We start from the raw sequence: 22,609 nt of genomic DNA, 5'->3' as shown, positions 1-22,609 counted from the left end.
TGTAGGAATGGTTACTATGTGCTAAGATAACCCAAATACGTTGGAGTGGTTGCTATGTGCTAAGCTAACCCAAACATGTGGGAATGGTTTCTACGTGCTAAGCTAACCCAAACATGTGGAATTGGTCGCTACATGCTAAGCTAAACAAACATGTTAGAATGGTCGCTATGTGCAAAACTAACCTGAAATACACATCAACACCCAATGACAGCTAAAAGACAAAAACATGACTCAAAAACAACCACAGAAATACAGAAAATGATAATATAAACACACAAACTGACTTAAAAATACTCAAAACCACCACAAAAAGAAACACACACTTTGACAAGAAAATTACACAAAAAGAGTACAACAAACCATGACAACAAAAATGCACAATGTTTTGTCTTTAACTAAGATTTTTACCAACAAACGTCATCTAATCTCATCATGGAGCAAATCACACTGTGGACTTCCAACCTCTTAATAAATAGGATGATTTCACTCCTTCCCACAATTCCCTGGGCTCTCATTCTCTGCCTGGTGGTGTTTAACCAACCCGAGGACTCTGGGGTGAGCTCCAGCTCCAGCTCCGATCAATGAGCTCTCTGCAGGGAACTGCTTTCTCTGCCAACTATCCCGGGTTCACCATGGAGATGATTCCCATCAGAGTCCCCTGGTCCCCTGGCCTTCCAGATCCAAACCCATAAACAGTCTTTATATGAACTTTCCTGTTGGTTCACATTCATCCCAACCTCACACTGTGATCACCTGGACCGTCAAAAGTCATTTTAATATTTAACAGAAAATATTCACTGATATACACAAAGTATATCAAAGTCCCTATACATAAAAATACAACAAATACCCTAAAAAAACTTCCAAAACACATAAAAACTACAGCAGAAATTTACAACATGACATCAGGTCAGTTGTGCATTACATGACAGACGAGGATGTAGAGGGAAACAGTGTTATTTAGACAAATTTAACATAGCCCCTCCCCCTTTACCCTTTGACCCTGCTCAGCCAGCACCGTTACATGCTAAGCTAACCCAATCATGTAGGAATGGTTGCTACGTGTTAAGCTAATCCAAACATGTGGGACTGATTGCTACGTGCTAAGCTAACCCAAACATGTAGGAATAGTTGTTACATGCTAAGTTAACCCAATTATTTGGGAGTGGTTGCTACATGCTAAGCTAACCCCAACATATGGGAAAGGTTGCTGTGCTATTGTGGGTTTCTATGCTAGGGTCAGTTTTGCGTTACATCCGTTTTGCGTTACATGCTAGGGTCAGTTGCACATTACATTATGTTCAGTTGTGCGTTACATGTTTGTGTCAGTTTTGCGTTACATGCTAAGGTCAGTTTTGTGTTACATGCTAAGGTCAGTTGTGCGTTACATGCTAGTGTCAGTTGTGCGTTACATGCTAAGGGCAGCTTTGCGTTATATGCTAAGGTCAGTTTTGCGTTACATGCTAAAGTCAGTTTTGCGTTACATGTTTGTGTCAGTTTTGGGTTACATGCTAAGGTCAGTTTTGCGTTACATGTTTGTGTCAGTTTTGGGTTACACGCTAAGGTCAGTTTTGCGTTACATGTTTTTTGTCAGTTTTGCGTTATATGCTAAGGTCAGTTTTGCGTTACATGTTTTTTGTCAGTTTTGCGTTATATGCTACGGTCAGTTTTGCGTTACATGCTAATGTCAGTTGTGCGTTACATGCTAAGGTCAGTTTTGCGTTATATGCTAAGGTCAGTTTTGCGTTACATGCTAAGGTCAGTTTTGCGTGACATGTTTTTTGTCAGTTTTGCGTTACATGTTGGTGTCAGTTTTGCATTATATCCTAAGGTCAGTTTTGCGTTACATGTTGGTGTCAGTTTTGCGTTATATGCTAAGGTCAGTTTTGCGTTACATTATAAAGTCAGTTTTGCGTTACATGCTAAGGTCAGTTGAGCGTTACATGCTCGTGTCAGTTGTGCGTTATATGCTAGTGTCAGTTGTGCGTTACATTCTAAGGCCAGTTTTGCATTACATGTTTGTGTCAGTTGTGCATTACATGCTAAGGTCAGTTACATGCTCGTCACGCCTCCTTACAGAAAAGTTAAAAATGGAGGAGGAGGAGGAGGAGAAAGGGCGTTTTTCCGCGGCTGCGCTCATCGATGAAATGTTTCCTCTTCTTCTCTTGAATAATTGAGGCGGTTTTCATTGGAGAAGTCCCAGTGGCGCTCTGTGAGATTTGCATCCTGATTCATTTGTCATATATCCTTTATATCTCTAAATTCTTTATACCTCTCCAGTGGCTCCATGCATCTTTCATGTGCTGCTCAGCAGTGTTTGGAGGCCAGATCCAAACACATTTTACATGTCACGCTGCAGCTCACATATTTCACCTTGGGTGTGCAGCGCCAATGAAAGATTAATCGTCTGCTATGGTTAATTCTTTCCTCCTCCTCCTCTTCCTCACACCGTCAAGTTGTCTTCTTCTTCTTCTTCTTCTTCTTCTTCTTCTTCTTCTTCTTCTTCTTCTTCTTCTTCTTCTTCTTCTTCTTCTTCTTCTTCTTCTTCTTCTAGCATCTCTGTGACCTGCTGCGGATGCTGCGATGAGTGAGTGACACATTTAGGTGAAGATGGAAATGATGTGTTGGAGCCACAGGGCGAATCAAGTCAAGATGAATTTACTGTGTTTACAAAACGTTTTAAATAGAATCAGTGGATCGTAGATAAAGTTGGAGAAAGAAAAGGAAGAGCGATGTTTACAGGAGCAGAAACACTACAGTAGCAGCTCATAGATATAGAAACATAGATAGGACTGGGTCCCATACTAGAGACTGACAAGCTTGTGTCCTCATGTAAATATACAGGATGACTATCACATCCATCACATTAAAGAACCATTCTGTCACAGTTATGTCTATGTAAGACTTGCAGCGTGGCAGGAAATAACAGACAAATGTTTGTTGTTTTTTGACATTATTATGTTTAATATTAAAGACAAACAGCATTAAAGGCAGTATCACAAACTGGAATGAGATCAAACTAATGGGACCTCAGTGTTTATACTTACTTAATAATATATATATATATATATTCTATATCACATATGTCCAACTTAAGTAAGTATAAAATACAGAAAAAAAAGGACTGTTGGTAAATTCCCATATAAGTTGTATAGATATAATACAATGGGGGTTGTAGTACCACGTTATTTACAGTAATGTTAAATCACAATTATTTTTAAAAACCTAGAAAATTGTCCCAAATTATCACACGATTCTGACAAATTACATTGCGAATTTTAAGAAAATTAGTGGCAAAGTCGATGAATTTTCACCATTTGATTAACTTTCAGGATTTTGTTTGAATTTGTGTTTTTTTTTTTCCTTCACAAGAACATGGATTTTTTCATGTCAAACTGGGTCGTATGTGGCCCTAGAACTACATTATACAATATAGGTAACAATATCATGTTATTATATTAATTAGTACATACTATTAAAGGGATTCGACTAAAATCTTTGAAATGTTTTTAATTGGAAGATTTATGTCTAACAAAACATTATTATGCACCATATTATATTTAATTGCCTTTTGAAAATAGGACTACTTTACAGTTTTAGAGCCTGTGTTCCTCCATCTTGAAATCACGTGATTGATGATGTCACACGGCCCCACTGCCTGTAAACATCCCATGCCTTTAAGAAACTATGAATATTTTCTGAACGATTTACGCAAACTTTTCCTTTTTTTATCCTTTTTCTGCAACTACACTAAACATGTCATATTTTAACCTATTTTCATCACTTTTTCTTGGTACATTTTTGCTACTTTTAATGCATTACTCCCATTTCTGACACTTTTACATCGGATTTCATTGTCTTTTCTGCACATTTTTCTACATTAAAAACATGTTCAGCACTTATAAACCCTTTCCACCACTTTTCCACCTAATGTCACATATGTTGACCCATTATTGTCACTTTTAACCTATTTTCACCATATTTCATGCTTATTTTTGACAATTTAACCACATTCACTATTGGTCTTGCCCATTATTTGCCAGTTTAAACTAATTGTTCTAATATTGACACTTTTAACCCTTTTTACCACTTTTTTTGTCTGTTTTTCGTCCACTGTAATTTACAACATTTAACCAATTTCTGTGGTTTTTAAAATCCCATTTCACCACCTTTTTTGGTCACTTTGAACCCATTTTATTTCTGATTAAAACAAGGATTTCCATCTTTAAGATGACTTAAACTATGGCCCAAATAATAGTAAACTTCCTGAGTAACAGCGATATTATTCACATAAATAAATAAATGTGGTCTTCGGTCTCTGGAACCTTTATTTTGAAGAGTCGTGGGGCTGAAAAGGTTGAGAACCACTGGTCTATGGGACATTCCTAAAAGTAACAGTAACGTAATAATGTTCTTCAGCTCTCCGATGTGCGTCCACTTCTCTAACATTTATGATTGTTGTGTATTTAAATACGTTGGCACAATAGAAGCGTAGAAAAGCCCCGTGGCAGCTGTGCGCTGATAAGTTTGTGACACTTGAATGTGACAAAGCTTTGAACTGGCGTCACGCAGACTTTGCCCCTCCACCACAGGGATTGAAGATAAACACGTTTGTAATGGTGTACATTTAATTCTCTGTTTGGCCGGCATGGCAGCGACTGCCACCCACGCAGGCTGCTGGCACAAAGGAGGAAAAAAAACACATCCCCGGATGAATAATTCCCCCCAACAATCATCCCACTATCTCCCTCCGTCCGTCTCCGCTGACATGCTGCCACTTCCAGCCGTTACGCTCATTTCTGTATTTGCCTAACACTAGCTCGGGCGCTGACCGGGAAACACACACACTCGTACACACACACGCACACACACACATACAGAAGCAGATTGTGATGCTGGAATGGACCACCAAGCCTTACAATCTCCATCTGTTGGGGCAAACTGTGTAAAAGATGGAGAGCAGTAGAGGGAAAGGAGGCAGAATGATGGAGAGGCTATTAAATATACAGCAGCAGTGGAGAGATGTTAGCTGGAGGTTCAAGTCTGTGCTTCACCTCTTTCTCATTTTTTATTGCTCACTTTATCAGCAAAGTTCATTTCTACCATCCTTCTTCATACATTTAGTTAGTTTTATAACTAAACAAGCTCCTTTTTTACAGATAAACATTGAATTCTGCTGTTCACACGTTAGCTTATCTATTAGCAACGGCTAGCTGTGATGCTTATGGTTTTTAAAGAATTAATAATGATCAGTGACAGTGGAAAAGCTAAAAACCTGTTTTGGAAGCTATGAGCATTAGCTAACTAAAGCTAAAGCTTAGCATCAGCTGTTTTATTGCTTTGTAGTGTAAGGTTTAGGGATGTAACAATTCACTCAACTCCCGATACGATTCGATTCACGATACTGGGTTCACGATACGATTCTCTCGCGATTTATTGTACAAAATGGGACTGTAGACAAATGATGATTAAAAATATTCCTTATTTTCCTTTTATTTTTCATTGTCAAAAGAATCCCTTGATAAACTATTCAAAACAATGCAATTTAACTAAAAATAAATCTTGAATGAAATAAATAAGGGAAAAATACAAATGAATAAGCCTATTAATTTAAATTCTGGTTCTATAGTAAACAATGCAAAACTGCATAATAGTTCTTTTTCTTTTTAAAAGTGCAACTAAAAATGTATTTTGTGCCTTAACAGTTGGACATTTAAAAAAAAAAAACAGTCCATGTACTGTATTTACGTCAGATATTTGTTTGGACCAGCAAAGGGCGCTGGTAACCCAGTGGTCGGTTGGCATGCAGATATTCTGTGCAGTGAAGAAGAGATGCTATGCTAGCAGACTTTTACGAATATTCACGTAATATTACAGATATTCTTTCGGTGCTAAAGGGGTAAGGAATCATTTATGAACATATTTAAGAGTAGAAGGCGGCCAGAAAGAAAGTAGTAGCAGATTCCGCCCGCCGCCTCAGCATTTGGACAAGAGAAGGTTAGTATATACTCTGCTGTTTAAAAAAAGTACTGCGATTCAATTTTCAGAAAATCGATTTCAACCGTGATACCTGTGAATCGATTTTTAACTGCCTTACGATTAATCGTTACATCCCTAATAAGGTTTAATCAATTTATAGAGAAAAATTAGGGTGAACTTGCTGAAAAAAAGTTACTTGTGACATTATTTTGGAATCATTTTGTGTATTTTTGGTTTACCTTTTTTATGTCTGGATTCATCTCTAGTTTATCTATAATAGTGTGTGAGTTGTGTATTTTTAGTTGACATTTTTTGCATATTTGATGCTGTTTTATGTTTTTTTTGTAGTCATTTTGTAAATTTTTGTTTTGTTCTCATTTGTTTTTCTGTCATTTTGTGCATTTTCATTTACCTTTTTGTGCATATTTGATGTTGTTTTCTGTGTTTCTGTTGACATTTTGCCTGTCAGTAATGTTGTTTTTTAGCTGCTGATATCTAAAGCTAGAGAAGATCAATGTTTCTGGTAAGACCACTACCACCACTACTACCACCACTACTATCATTACCATACATATATATATATATATATATATATATATATATACATTTTTATTCATTCTTTATTTCAAGTTATTGTAAGCGATTGTAAATGGAAGAATAATTATTTTTCAAATTATAAATAAAAAGTAATAAATACAATAAAATTGTGAAATAATAATGAATAAATTATGTAAGATTAGCACCTTTAGAAGTGGGAGGACATGTGAGTGTGGGGGGTTTAGTACATATTTGGGAAAACCTTGGAGGTAAATTGGGAATTCTCCCGTCTCCTTTGGTTTTCCTTCACACTAATCCCACCTGACGTATTATGATGCTCATAATGCAGAGGTCATGAATAATTCCTAGATTATCCAGAACAAGTTGTGTTTGGATCCAGGAAGAAGCCATTAGCCAGGTGGAATAGATGGAGCATCATGTCCACCCCCCCCCACCCCCATCCGCACCCCACCACACGCTGAGCCATGTTTCGTGACAGAAGGCCGACATTACGGGAAGAAAAGCAGGAATGATACATGACCCACATACCTCACACAGGCCCCTCCCACTCCATCTCAGCATGTTTGCACCATGTTTTACCTCCATTTTTTAAGAGGAAGTGTGAATTAGACAAGGAGACACCTCACAGTTGTCACTGAGCGGGAGGTTTTAGTCTCAGAAATACATGGTTCTATAGTAGGAAGTAAAGGAAGCAACCAATGAAACCAGGAAGTAAAGGAAGCAACCAATGAAACCAGGAAGTAAAGGAATCAACCAATGAAACCAGGAAGTAAAGGAAGCGACCAATGAAACCAGGAAGTAAAGGAAGGGACCAATGAAACCAGGAAGTAAAGGAATCAACCAATGAAACAAGGAAGTAAAGGAAGCGACCAATGAAACCAGGAAGTAAAGGAAGCATTTCTGACACTTTGAACCCTTTTTCCCACTTTTTCTGTCCGTTTTTGTCCACTTTAATTTGCAAATTTTAACCGATTTCTGTGGTTTTTAAAATCCATTTCACCACCTTTTCCACCATTTTTGGTCCCTTGGACCCATTTTCCCTGAGGCATAGCAGTGGTTTACCAATTGCAGTTGGATTGGGGTTAAGGGACTCAACATACCACCACAGTGAGAATCGTACTAATGACCCTCTGATCACAAGTGCGCTTCCTTAACCACTCGGCCACCACTCCCCAATAATAATAATAATAAACGTTCCTGGATAACAGTGGATATTATTCAGATGAATAAATAAATGTGGTTATCACAGATTCATAGAACAATAAACCATCATTTTACTGACTTTATGGATGGACCCCAAAAATCTCTCCCCTTTATTCCCCCTTATAGATGGTCCTGTCTCCACATGACTGTTCTTCAATGTTCATGTCTGTGTTCAACCACCTTCAGCTACAGTGGGGGTCCTTGGTATCTGGAACCTTTATTTTGGGGGTCAGAGGCTGAAAAGGTTGAGAACCACTGCTGAACTGATTTCTGATCCGTCCACACTCTCCTATAAGTTATGAACCATGTTAAACTCACACACTGTTAACTACAGGTGATTAATGACAGGTAAAATTAGTGGATGTTATTGTCTATGAATCAGATTGTGTTCTATGGCTGATAAACACACTGTGGAGTCAAACAACGAAGCTGTAAAACATGTTGAACAATTAAATTCCACATGGTGACAGTATGAGGATAAATCCGTAATCCTCTTATTCTGCCCCAGCACAGAGGAACACAGAGGCCTGTTGGTAAATAACCGTATCAACTTTGTTTCCTGCGTCTGATAGCACATCAAAGCTGCTGTTACTGGTGTTACTGGTGCACACTCTGGGACGCTTGGAAGGAGCGCCACTGTATCTTTGCATATTCACCGTGTGACGGTAGAGCGGCTGCACGTCTGACGTCTCGTTAAAAAGCAGCCCAGCTCCTTCAAAATAAAGTTTGTGTTAGAAAGTGATCTGAGCTACACATAAGCCACGCCTTCATGTGGAAGATCTTATCATTTCATCGTTTATCGCTCCATGTTTGATGGATTCATGTTTGTAAACATCTGAACATGAGCTAAATCTGCACAAAAGCCTGAGTCGTGCATCTGCGTGCGTTACCATGACGATTTGATGCTTCCATCTGCGTGGGGACAGTTTTAGGAAATACAAACGATCTCCTGTTCCACAAATAAAATAACTCTGCATTCATCTCCACTAGGGGGCAGTAATGCACCTGTAAGTGATTTCAAACCGATAACAAACTGAAGAAGAAGAAGAACTCAGCTCATTTAGTCGTTAGTTTTCTGAGAGAAGTTCTTGTTGCTGACTTTTTGTTCAAATATTGTTAGTAGTTTAGTGTGTTTCTTTTGTCATTTTTTGAGTTATTGTTGCTATTTTGTGTGATTGTTGGTTTTGGGGGTGTGTTGTTGTCACGTTATGTGTTTTTATAGTCGTTTTGTTGTATTTTTTTGTTTTTGGTTTTTGTTGTCACTGACTTTTTGTTGAGGTTTTGTGTGTATTTATTGTTCATTTTTAGAAACAATTTTCATTTTGTTTGTTTTGGCACTTTGTATTTTTTTGTAGTTATTTTGTTTTAGTTTTGTGTCTATTTTGTCATTTTTTTACTTTCTTTTTTGTTTTTGTGGTCGTTTTGTGAGTTTTTGGTTTAGTTTGTGTAGTTTTTGTTGTCGCTTTAAGTTTCTGTTGAGGTTTTTGTTGTAGTTTTGAGTTTTTTATCATTTTGTGTTGTGACTTTCTAATTTTTGTTGTGTCGTTATGTTGTAGTTTTTTGTTATTACTGACTTTTATGTTGTGGTTTTGTCGTCACTTTGTTTTTTCAGTTGTAATTTTTATAGTCTTTGTTTTTTTTTCAGGTTTTTTCTACTAGTTTTATGTGTTTCTCTTGTGTTTTTGTGAGGTATTGTTGTCACTTTGTGAGTTTTTGTCACTGTGTGTTTTTGTCGTCGTTCTGTGAGGTTTTATTTTAGTTTTGTGAAGTTTTTGTTGTCACTTTGAATTTTTGTTGAGATTTTTTTGTCGTTTTGCGACTTTTTCAATTTGTTTGTTTGTTGTTTTATTGTAGTTTTTGTTGTTACTGAATTTTTGTTGAGGGTTTGTGTCTTTTTGGAGGTATTGTTTTCATTTTGTGTTTGTTTTGTCACTTTGTGTGTTTTTGTAGTCATTTTGTGAGGTTTTATTTTAGTTTTGTCTTGTTTTTGTTGTCACTTTGAGTTTTTGTTGTGATATTTGTTAAAGTTTTGTGTTTATTTTTGTCATAATGTGAGTTTTTGTCATTTTGTGTTTGTTTTTGTGACTTTCTCACTTTTGTTGCTATTCTATGGTTGTTTTGTGAGGTTTTGTTGTAGTTTATTGAGTTTTTGTTGTCAATTTATGGGTTTTTGTAGTCTTTTTGTGTGTTTTGTTGTCACATCGTAGGTTTTTCCAGTTGTCTTGTTCCCATGTCTTGTCCTTTATTGCCATCATTTGGTGAGTTTTGGTTGTCCTAACCCTAACCCTTGTGCATTTTTCTGTAATTTTGCGTGTTGTCATTTTTTATGCTATTGGAGCACACATGCTTTGTGTTTGTTTTCACGTATTTATTAGTTTATTTAACAGACACAGAGCACATTCATATAAATAGTGAAAATATACCAGAATTAGCCAAAAGACTATTTTTCATCTGCAGTTTAGTGACTTGTGTCCCATGTGTGCGATGAGCGTTGGTCAGTGGGAAACCATGGAGGGTGATCAGAGCGTGGACCTGGAACAGGAAGTGTTTAATGTGGGGGGGGGGTCGATGTCAAATGTGAAGCCGGGGGTGAGCGGAGGAAGAGGAACCGCTCGACTTCCAGGAAGACTCACTCCACTGTGATCCATTATTCAGCAACCAGCACAATTAGCCTGTGTCGAGCTATTTTTACACGCCGCGGTAAGATAGATTCAGTGTAGAAAAGAATACGCACATGGTGGCTTATTTATTTATTTATCCGCTTGCTTTAATGCGCTGGAATGGTATCGATGTAGCTTTTATCCTCTGACTTATTCATCAGGGCTTTGAGAGAGTTTGTTTAGAGCTGTTTAGTGAGGAATCAGAGATGAGCTGCGTTAAGTCTGCGTGCTATGATAGGTGGGTGTAATGTCTGTGCTTCAAACGCAGACGGTGGGCATTCAGAAATGAATTGACCCAGAGGACGCTAACGAGCACTTAGCAACAAAGTGCTGGTCGTTAGCGCCATGACGCTGAGTGCACGCGTCCATTTACTGGGAGACGTACGCACGCTGCGTTTGACTCGCTGTGCATTTGGTCTGGGCTGCTGCTATTCTTTACTGCCCATATCACTCTGGATATTAAAAATGTAGCAGCCCAGCTATGTAGCCACAAACTAATAGCATCTTTAAACGCGCTGCCGCCGATCCATTACAGCCCTTATAGGGATCGTCTCGTGGTTTGGCAGCGATGCCCACAGAGTGAGGACCATAAAAGTCATAGCACACGTTTCTATCGGCCCTGCACGTATTAAACACACAGTTAGCAGACACTTAGCTTAGCATTAGCACACCTGAACACACACAAAAGCCAAACTGAGTAAAATAATTCAATACAAATTGTTTTTTATCTCAGATTTTGAAATAAAACAAACAAATTCAAATTGAAAAGGAAAATAAACATGAAAAGTATATAAAATCTAATTTTTTTCTTGCCAGTGTGAGGCCATAAAAGTCATACCATACTCTTCTATTGGCCGTGCACATATTAAACACACTTAGCAGACACTTAGCTTAGCACTGAGTAAAGTAGTTGAAATTCTATACCAATAAATGAAAATATAGAGCGTTTATAGATAATACAGAAAATCACAACAAAACGTGAGGAATAGTCTAATATAACAGTCAAAACTCATTTTACGAAATTCATGAGAAAAAACTATAAACTAAGGAAAAAGTGAAATTTTTATCTCTGATTTTTAAATGAAATAAACAAAGTGAAATTTAAATCAAACTTTTCTTATTAGTTTATAGGTCACAATAAGAGTAAAAATTGTGCTGCCCACTCGCTTCAAATAATTTGAAATGTCAAAAATACACAAAATGAAAAACGAAAAAGGCAGAAAAACACTCAAAACAACAGAAATATACAAAAATGACACAAAGCAATAACAAAAGTATACAGAAATGCACAAAATAACAAAAACATGCAAAAAAAACCTGTGTTAGTCATGTGACCCTCAGATCAGATACATTTGCTGTAATGAAAGTTCTCTGATTAACCAGCATTAAGTGTGAGTGAAAGCTAATGTTTTATAAAGGAATGATAAACATTGACTTATTAATGTTCAGGATTCCTGGTACGTGTGCACGGTTAAATCGTGTTTTTTAATAATTACTCGTGCACGAGCACATGTAATATGTGTAATAAATGTAATATATGTATTATATGTAATATAGATCCAGTGCAGCGCTACATTGATCTGTGTGTGAAGAGCAGCAGCCGTGTTACTTTAAAGATGAAAAGGTGGAGATCACATGCAGCGCTGTTAGCGCCAAACTAAACACGCTACATGATTAGCCCTCATTAGCATGAGATACGCGCTAACAAGGTTGTTAGCTCGTTAGCTCAGCCCGACCGGCGGCTTTGACCCCGCTTTGCAGGTGCTGCCTCGGCATTAGATCAGGCAGGTAATTAGCTGCTTTAAGTGTGTGTGAGTGTGTGTGTGAAGGAGGTATTAGTGGGGTGTGTGTGTGTGTGTCCCAACACACACACACTTATCGGCCCTTTTACTCACACTCCTCCCCTTTTTATTCTTTGACTCTCATCTCCAGCATCGTTACCCGTGACCCCCTTCAGCCTTTTTGTAGGGATGGGCGGGGTCATCAGTGTGTGTGTGTGTGTGTGAGATCAAAGCCCAGGAATTCCACCACCGAGGACATTTTCAGAGTCAGGAGGGAATTGAAGCTGGAAACTGAGCAGAGAGGTGAGAGGCGACGGGGGACGTCACGGCTGTCCTTAATCCCACTAACGAAGGATGTCGTCCACCTGGAATACATGCCCACGTTGTCACGTCCTTAAAAACGTCCCCACGCGTTCATGTCCTAAAAAATGTCCACACGTGGTCACGTCAAGGAAAATCGTCCCCACACGGTCACGTCCTGGAAACTGTCCCCACAGGGTCACATGGTGCGAGCTGTTTTTACACGCCGGTTAGAAGAGTGAGGTATGAGGACGACGGCATCACCAAAAAGTACAAAGTATCTGAAAAAAGTGTGTATTTGCTGCTCCACGTTTGGACATCAGTGTTTGTGTGTGTGAGTGTGTGTGTGTGTGTGTTCCATCACGTCTGACACATGACAGGCGCCAACACTGATTCAGTCTGGCGTGGCCCCATCTAGCAGCGCCGGGGAAGCGACCAGCAGCAAATGATATTCATTGGTCTTAAACGCTCGGCCTTGTTGGACCCGATGGTGTCATGTTACATTATGACCTGAAGATGATGAGGGGACGACACCACAGCTCTGAGGAGAGAAGAAGAAGAAGAAGGCCATCAAAGTAAAGGCACAAAATGACAGAAACATGTGCAAAAAGTACAACAAAAACACACAAAATGACTTTGGATAATTAATTGGAACAAAAAAATAAAAATGTCACCAAAAATACGCTAAAATGAATAACAAAAATGGCTGAAAAGCACAGAACAACAACAAATACGCACACAACAACAGGAATACACAAATGCACACAATAAAAACACAAACACACACAAAATGATAGAAAAAACCCACTAAACAATACAAAACAATAACAAAAACATGCACAAACGCTCAACAACAAAAATGACAGAAAAAAGCAATAACAAAACAAACGTGCTTCTGGTGAATCCGTGACTCGGGTCCTATAACTGACTCATTTGAGTCCTGGGTGTTTTTAGTGCTTAATGGTGTTTCTATGATTCTGTCAGAGATGTGATTCATCTGAATCCTGTGAAGTTTTCTCTCTTTACAGTAGCTTCTTAGAGGATCTGTGACTTAATGATTCAGTACAAAGACTCAACTCTTGAATTCACCTTGGGTTTTTTGTTTCCTCCCACATTGTTGGAAATCTAAGACATGGTATTAATTAAAATCTAATAAAGACAAGACAAAGGCTGTTTGTAAAGCTGACATCTGCTGTGACAAAGCAAAGTCACTTCCTGTCACCTGCCTCTCAAGGTCAGCACGACCTTGCGAGGAAGCCAAAGATTTGCAGAAAGAAACGATGCAGGTTGAGTGACAGCATCATCTTCTTCTTCTTCTTCTTCTGTGGTGGTTTGTGTCTCTGCCAAAGCTGCAGAAACATCACACACTGATTCTTTGGAGCGACTCAGATATTCAGAACCAAAGTGGACCCCAGGGACAGAGAAGGAAGCGGTGCTTTATCGCTAAAAATCTACCTTCTATTGCTTTAAAGAGGACACACAGTCCTGTGGGGACACTTTGATATGGATTAAAACAGGAAAACTTCTTCTTCAAGGCCGCGCATGTGAAGAGAAACCGTTTGTGATGAAGCCAGAATCAGAAACAGAGGATTTAAAAGATTCAAAGACTAAATGAATCACTGAATTCTTAGGTTTAAGACTTGTTAGACCTGATAATGGATCACAAGATGAACACAAACCAGGCTGTTTGATTAGATTTATAGTAACTGTAGGGGGCGCTTGTAAGCCCAAAGATTCTTCTTCTGCTGCCACGATGGGCTGTGTAACTCAAGTAAAGAAATTATGAATCGTAAAAATAATTTGTTGTAACTGAAAAAAATTCTCGCAATGTGTATTTTTTTCTGTAAGTAACTTTTTTTTGTCCGAATATTTTTGCCAAGATTGACATTTTTGTTGTATCTGACATTATTGGTGTAATTGGCATTATTACGTAGTTGACGTTTTTCTCAAAGCGAATATTTGTGTTAACTACCTTTTTTCATAAAATAAGTTTTTACAGCACGCATTTTTCTCGTGATGGAATTTTTAGTCGTATTGTATTATTTGTTTACTGTAACTGACATTAATGGTGCGAGTGACATTTTTACAAAACTGACATTTTCTTCCTCAATTATCTTTTTATTTTGTGTTGTACATTATTTCATTAATGTCATTATTCTTATTTTTGTCGTGACAACTATCTTTTCCGGAACGGATATTTTGTTTGTAACTTTCTGTAACATTTTTTTTGTAACAGGTATTTTTGTCGTTGCAGACAAAGTTTCAATTCTGACATTTTTGTCATAACGACCATTTTTTTGTAACTACAATTTTTTGTCATAGCTGACATTTTTCTCGTAATGCACATTGTTTTTGTATCTGACATTATTGGTGTAATTGACGTTTGACATTTATATGTAATGGACTTTTTTCTCAGATGGACATTTTTTTAACTTCTTATAACAAACATTTTTATTGTAAAATTGTATCGTATTGTACATTTATTTGTCCATCAGGCTGTTGTTTGTCAATTATAAATCTTTTATTCTGACTCTGTGAACCTTTGCAGAGCTGAGTTGAAAAATAAGGCCAATTGTTGGAATGTTTGGTGTAGAATTCCGTCAGATTCCCAGTGGTTAGTGATACATCTCTCATGTCCTGACCCGTGAACCAGTCAAGTGTGTGAGTCGACCCTCACACAGTCTGTGCACGTCCACCGTAGCCGTTAACCCGGCCTTCTCCTCTGCACCAACATCTGCACCAACATCTGTGCTGTGTGTGTTCCTCATCCGGCCCATTCCCTCCAATAAGCCGTCCTGCCTTTGATGGCTATGAATAAAGGAGGGAACAATCTGGAACGTCTGTTGCTCAACCAGCTCATATCAATAAAACATTCAGCGCTTCACGACATATACAGCCTTCACTTTACAAGTTTCACCAAACTATTGTATAATAAAAAATCATTTAAAAACATTAGAATAGAGTATATTTATTCATCCCACAGTGGGGACATTTACTGTCATGACAGTTAAAAAAAAAACACAGAAAACTAGATAAAATAAACAATACAATAAATATAATATAAAAAGAGTAATGGTTGCAGATATATACTGTTTTTTTAGCTGAGGTAGATTGAGAGGGAGGAGCTCACATTCTTATAGGGTAGGAGGAGCCAGGATTGTCAGAAGGAGGAGTTTCCGTGATATGATGTCACAACGCGAGAAAAATCTTAGTGTCCCGTTTGGAGCTGACTTTTTACAAAATGTGGAATAACCAGGGAGGGAGGAAAAAGAACACATTTTTCTAATTACAATTACCATTATAATAATATCATAGTTGTAATTAATGATCAATTATGTGATTACAATTACAATTGACCCCAATCTCTGCTTTCACATTTAACAATGATTATAGAAGCCAAAGATAACAATTTTTTACTGCGTTTCTTTTCATTTTCAGAACAAACCTTTTCAAGATAGGTTTTTTTTTCATTTTTTTTAGCTTGCTGGTGCAAAGTCTGCAGGAAAATCCCAAACAGTCAATTGATTTCAATCATTCATTGTGAAAAATGTGTCCAAACCAACATCTTGGTCACTTTTGTGATTATCTCTGTAGTGGTTGCAGAGCTTCAGCTCAGCGTTGGACCTTTCTTTTTCTCTCAGTCACGTTTCTTTCACCGATCGGCCTTTTCTGCTCCTTTAAAAGCCTGTTTTTTAATCCTGGGGAAAATGACTGAAGCTAACGACTTCTCGTCCAGCGTCTCCAGACATCATTAAAGCTCGGCTGTAGCCTCGGGCAGCGCATGAACCCCTTCTTCAAACTGTACACTTTATTCATAATTCAGCCGTCTACCCTGAATTATTCAAGCAAATAGTGGGGAAAATAATGGAGTCCACCCAATCTTACTTACAACGTAGAACTATTTTAATGTTGATTTGAATTTTAGAGGCTTTTCCAGAGCTTAAGTAGCACATGTGGCCTCCTTTCTGCCTCACGCCTGATCAGGGTGGCTCATAAACACATTAGCACATACTGGGGGGCCGTAAATAAGTAATCATTGTGAAAAATGCATTTAAAAATATGTACAAAGGTTCCCCCAGCCTGAAAAGTGCTGCAGTTTTATACAGAGATTCAATAACCTCTCTCACGGCTTGGTTTAAATTAAATTAAAAACCATGTATTTGGTTCAAAATGTGTTTTTTGTCTGGGAAAAAGTGAAATAAACTTAAATAGTTAAAGATTATTATATTGTAGATTTTTAACTCCTCAAAAAATTAGTTTTGGGGTAAAATCTTTAATGTAACCAAGAAGCTAGCAAGCTTGTTAGCAATTAGCCAATATTCATGAAAATACTTTATCTCTATTAAATTTGCTCTGACACGAGTTAATAAAACCTCATATATGTCAAAGAATGAACTTTTACCAACTTTTAACCTTTAATCAAAATCACTTGTTTTGAATGTAAATAAAAAGCTAACAAGCTAGTTAGCGATTAGCCAATATCCATGAAAAGGCTTTATCTCTATTAAAATGTTGATGTTGGCTCAAATTGAAGTTAACAAAACCTATCATTTTACTGATTAGAAAATAAATAAATAAAGTATATCCTAAAGAATTAATGTTTAAAAATATTTAACCTTTAATCAAAATGAACTGTTTTGAATTTTAAAACAAATAGCTAGTAAGCTAGTTAACGATTAGCTAAAAATTCATAAAAACATGTAAATATTTCCTATTGTAAACTTTAACTTTACTCTGACGCCAGTTTATTACCTGAAATGTTAGAAAACGTGAGATAGACCTTGGAATGGTCTGAAAATAGACGCCGTCTTACCAGAGACTAACTGCACACAGCTTCTATAGAAACAGGAAAACTTTCACATCCATCACTTTAGAAACCCATTTTTTAAATGTCAACAATATTCTACTAATTAAAAAAATTTTTTGTCTTGGTATATATAGGAATGTAACGATTAATCGTAAGGGAGTTAAAAATTGATTCATAGGTATCACGGTTCATTTCGATACTCTGAAAACTGAATCGCAGTACTTTTTTTAAACATCTATCTATTTATGCTTCTCTTGTCCAGAAGCGGCGGGCGGAATTGACTACTACTCTTAAACATGTTCATAAATGATTCCTTACCCCTTTAGTACCGAAAGAATATCTGTAATATTACATGGGTATCTGTAAAATTCCCGTTTTTTTTATTAGCTCTGTCTGCTAGCATAGCATCTCTTCTTTACTGCTAGAATAACTGCATGCTAACCGACCACTGGGTTACAAGCGCCCTCTGCTGGTCCAAACAAATATCTGATGTAAATCTAGTGCAATGACTGTTTTTTTTAAAGTCCAATTGTTAAGGCACAAAATACATTTTTAGATGCACTTTTAAAAAGAAAAATAACTATTATGCAGTTTTGCATTGTTTACTATAGAACCAGAATTTAAATTAATAGGCTTCTTCTTCATTTGTATTATTCTTTTATGTATTTCATTCAGGATTTATTTTTAATTAAATTGCATTGTTTTGAATAGTTTATCAAGGGATTCTTTTGACAATTAAAAATAAAAGGAAGATAATACAGTATTTTCTAAAGGAATATTTTTCAGTCATCATTTGTCTACAGTCTCATTTTGTAAAATAAATCGTGAGAGAATCGTATTGTGAACCCAGTATTGTGAAACGAATCGCATCGGGAGTTCAGTGAATCGTTACATCCCTAGTTATATACAATTTGATCCTTAATTTTTACATGCAGTAGCTAGCTAAGGCTTCTATGTGCAGTTAGCCCCTGAAAAGATGGCGATCGAAGTGGAACGGTTCTCACGGGGGTCATGTCAAGTCTCCTGTTTGTTTTACAAACTAAAGTATATAATTACCAAATATATACAACTAGGATTTCCTCTATAAAGAACAAACGTTAGCGCCCCCTACTAGACGACACAAAGGATTTGTTTAGCTTCAAGAGGTTAAAGAGGACAAGTTATGATACGCCTCGTTCTTTTGAATTTGAAGTAAAAAAAAAAAAAGAGTCAGAATTAACATTAGCCGCTTCCTTACCATACCATAATGCTAAATCATTTACTTGCTTTAGAGTGGGTGAGGCTATGCAACTTTTATTAGTGAGCGTACAGTACACGTTCCTGCACATTACACACAAGCGTTAGCTGCTGAGCGCGCAGGCTTGCTAACAGGCACTTTGGTGGAATGGGAATGGTAAAAGTTGAAGGAGACTGCATCGAAAAAAGAGCTGGGAAATGTCCTGAGGTCAAACGCCAAACATGTTTCTGTTTCGCTAACATGCACACCTTCATGTCCGTACGCACAGACCAAAGCTTCTCAGTTAACAAACGATCCAGGTTAAAGAATCGAGTCTTTGTACGGAATCAGGACTCATGGATCCTCCGAGAACAAAAAGACCATAAAGGGAAGAAAATTCACTATAAACATGGCCTGATTAAAGGATCAATTCTTTCATTGAATTCTAGAAACTTTAATGATCACTGGGAATATTCAGAACTCAAAGGATCAGTTATAAGAACAAGAGAGTGGAAATATGATTCAAACGATCAAGAGTCAAACGATCAAGAGTCAAAAGATCGAGATTCAAATGAACAAGACTCAAACAATTAGAACTCAAATGATATAGAATCAAACGATAAGGACCCAAATGATCAAGAGTCAAAAGATCAAGAGTCAAAAGATCAGTGCCCGTATTCACAAAGCGTCCTAAGGCTAAAATTAGCTCTTAGTGATGTCACTCTTAGAAAAATCATAGAAATCCTTGAATTTTAAGATTTTTCTTAGAAAAATCTTGAAAAATGGCCGCCATATTGAATGTTTGTGTGGCCAATGCCTTTTTCCAAAATAGTGGCCCTTAGAGATGATCTGTGGCAAACGTCATGCTTTTATACCGTGCTAGCGTCTTTTAGGCTAAGTTGGGAGCTCTCTGAGAGATTCTGAGAAGCTACGGGAACAAAACTCAATCAGAATTCAAACCATCAGGAGTCAAACCATTAGGACTCAAATTATCAGGTTTTAAATGGTCAGATTAAAAAAAAAAACAAGGTTCAAACGATGAGGTGATAGAACCCAAGTAGCTGACTCTCAGTAAACAATGAGAACTCAAACGATCCAGTTCATGGACGTTTGTGAAGATAACTCAGATTAACGTGGATCCATAAAACGAGTTTGGCTTCAGCGTTTTCTAACTTTGCGTCTATGTTTCTACATCTGTTGTTCAGTTTGAATGTTTGATGTTTAATGTACTGTATATTGACTTTAAACTGAAGTCCTTTCTGCTCGTGTAGAACCAATAAACCGCTGTAGAAGGTGGTGAGGAAGAGGAGGAGGATGAGGGTCACAGGAGGGATGAAGCTCTGTTTGTGGGACGGAAACGATGACAGGAAGGAGGCCCAGACGTGAGAACTCATTTGACACATTTGCCCAGAATTCCAGCAGCGTCTGCCACTATCAACACATTTACCCTCATCGTCGTCTTCTTTATCCAGGGAGATGAAGATCTGAGGCTCTGAGGGTCTGAGGTGGACCATAGGTCTGACGGAGCAGAGAAGGTGCTTTACCAGCCCAAAGGAACACACATTTCACCTCCTAATCATAACGTCAGGCTGCTTTCACCTTCATCTTTTTATTCATTTTACACGCTTGTTTATTACATTTATTATGTTTTTAATAATTCCTTTATCAAAATGTATTAAAAGTAGATTTAATCTTAAATATCACCTAAATATGATAATTAAAAATGTTTTTTTATAATTATAAAATTATTTTAAAATTTTTAAATATTTACAAAATATTCCTAAAATAATTGTAAAATGTTTCTAAAATAATCATAAAATATTTCTTTTAATAATTATTAAATGTTTTTTTTTTTAAATTATACAATATTTTTTAAATAATTATCAAATACATTTAAAATAATGATACAATGATTTTAGAAATAATTAAAATGTTTTTATAAATAATTATATAATGTTTTAAAATATATATATATATTTTAAAAATAATTATAAAATGATTTTGAAATAATTATAAAATAAAATTAAAATTATAATTTTTAAATGCTGGCTTTTATTACTCTTATCAGCCCTTACTTTTCTCTGCATTTAAAAAAATCTACAGGCAATATTTTTATTTTTTTTTTAAATGTCATAAAATTATAGAAGTTAACATTAAAAAAGTAGATCTGATTAAATCTAAAAATCTAAACTACAACAAAATGTTTGCTTGAATTTATATAAACTTTAAAGCCTAAAGCTCTGTTTGATGTCAATCAACCCCTACTTTTCTCAGCATTTAACAAAAACAAATATAAATATATATATTAACTGTTTTACCTTGTATAAAACAAAAATATGTGTAGAACAAATATGAAAGAATTTTGATTATTAAAAAAAAAAACAAAAAAAACAAAAACAAATATATATCGCATACGATGACAAAAGTAGTTTTTTATTTTGATTATACTTTAAAGATGAGATAAAGTGCAATAAAAAGGCTAAATCACTGTTTTAAGGCAGTGAGCCCCTACTTTTCTCAGCATTTAAGAAACTCCACAGTCAGTAAAGTGGGAGCGTTACCTCCGTCCTAATGAGACGTTCCTGATGAAATGTTAATTACTATAACACTGGGCCCAGTGGCTTTCTGCACTGACCCCATTCTGATCAAACCTCTTTGCTAAAGTGGGTTAAGACTAAATGAGGTTGTGCTGAGACGAGATGTGCACGTATTCAAACAAAGGAACAGATCTTTGCTCTGAAAAGAAAGTGTTGAATTCTCTTTTATTTACTCTGCAGGTGAAACGTGGGAGTGAAGGTCTTTGGCAGCGAACGCAACCTTGTGCACCTGCTCCGTCGTCTTTGTGCGTCTTTAAATCCACACGTGTGCGTGATTTCAACCCTGGAACGTCTTCACGTCAGATTCAACGTGAAAAAAAGGTGATTGTTTACTTTCTTTAAGTCTTTTCTCTTTGTGCTCCTGCCAGCATTGGCCTCCATCATTGTCCTCACACACACACACACACACACACACACACACACACACACACACACACACACACACACACCCTGAAGCTCCGCCTACAATGTGTGTACTTACACACATCTATTCAGACTTGCTTTCAACTGTTAAAACTACATTACTTATGCTTTTAATATTATCATGACTTTTGTAATTATTATTATCTGTGTATTGTTATTTTTGTTCCATTTTGGATGATAAAGTGTCTTTAGGTGTTTTGAAAAGCGCTATATGAATGAAATATAATTATACTATTACAAAATGGCATAAAAACAGCAAGATTATTCCAAAAACTCACAAAATGGAAATCAAAATGACTTCAAAAAGAAACAAAACAACAAAAAGAGACAAAATGACTTCAAAAACGTAAAAAAAAGACGAAACACACTTGAATGACTCCAAAAACACACAAAATGGCAACAAAAACATAAAAAAAGACAAAAAAAAAAAAAACACTCAAATGATTCTAAAGCACAGAAAATAACTTTAAAAACATAGAAAATGACAGAAACAATCACTGAACGCCAAAAACAACACACAAAACAACATAGAAACACAAAAAACACGCATAAAACAATAACAAAAACGCACATGATGACTCTAAAAACATAAAAAAATACAAAAAACACTAAAATGACTCCAAAAACACTTACTACATTGTTCATATTGCAAAAATTATTCATCTGATCAAACTAAAAATGTACAGTGTGTCTATTGGATTATTAAGGAACAATTGGTTGAACATTCAGAATGTTGTGAGACCAAAGTTCGTGGGACGTCCTGAAAATGTGTTGAAATGACATGAAATTCTTTGATAACGACTCTGACTAAAACACCTGGATTCCATCTTTAACAGCTGCTGTGTCCAAATACTTCTGTCTGTCTGGTGTTGGCCAAGGTTAGCGTGAGATAATACACGTTCATAGATAAATGGTCACTTTAAAAGTTTGCAGCTGCACAGTATTCAACATTCACTGAATGATCTCATCAGATTAGCCGCAGATTGCTCCCTATTACCGCCGCGCTTTAGTTCAGGGCGAAATTGGCCAGACGTGATGACTAATTTTCCGAGGTGTTATTTTTCCACATTGAGGCTGAAGCTTGA

General features: G+C 36.7%; 1 long non-coding RNA gene across 1 annotated transcript in view; it reads left to right on the top strand.

Annotated features, from left to right (window-relative positions):
- The window catches only part of LOC114477305 (uncharacterized), a 42,748-nt gene extending 22,706 nt beyond the window's left edge, over nucleotides 1–20,042 (top strand). The window contains exons 3-4 of the long non-coding RNA XR_003675692.1: nucleotides 19,776–19,886; nucleotides 19,977–20,042. This is a non-coding gene — a long non-coding RNA (uncharacterized LOC114477305). The remainder of the gene's footprint in view (nucleotides 1–19,775; nucleotides 19,887–19,976) is intronic.
- The last annotated feature ends 2,567 nt before the right edge of the window (nucleotides 20,043–22,609 follow it).

Source organism: Gouania willdenowi, chromosome 15, assembly GCF_900634775.1.
Source record: "Gouania willdenowi chromosome 15, fGouWil2.1, whole genome shotgun sequence".
Lineage (NCBI taxonomy): Eukaryota > Metazoa > Chordata > Actinopteri > Blenniiformes > Gobiesocidae > Gouania > Gouania willdenowi.
This window is presented reverse-complemented; position numbering and strand designations above follow the sequence as displayed.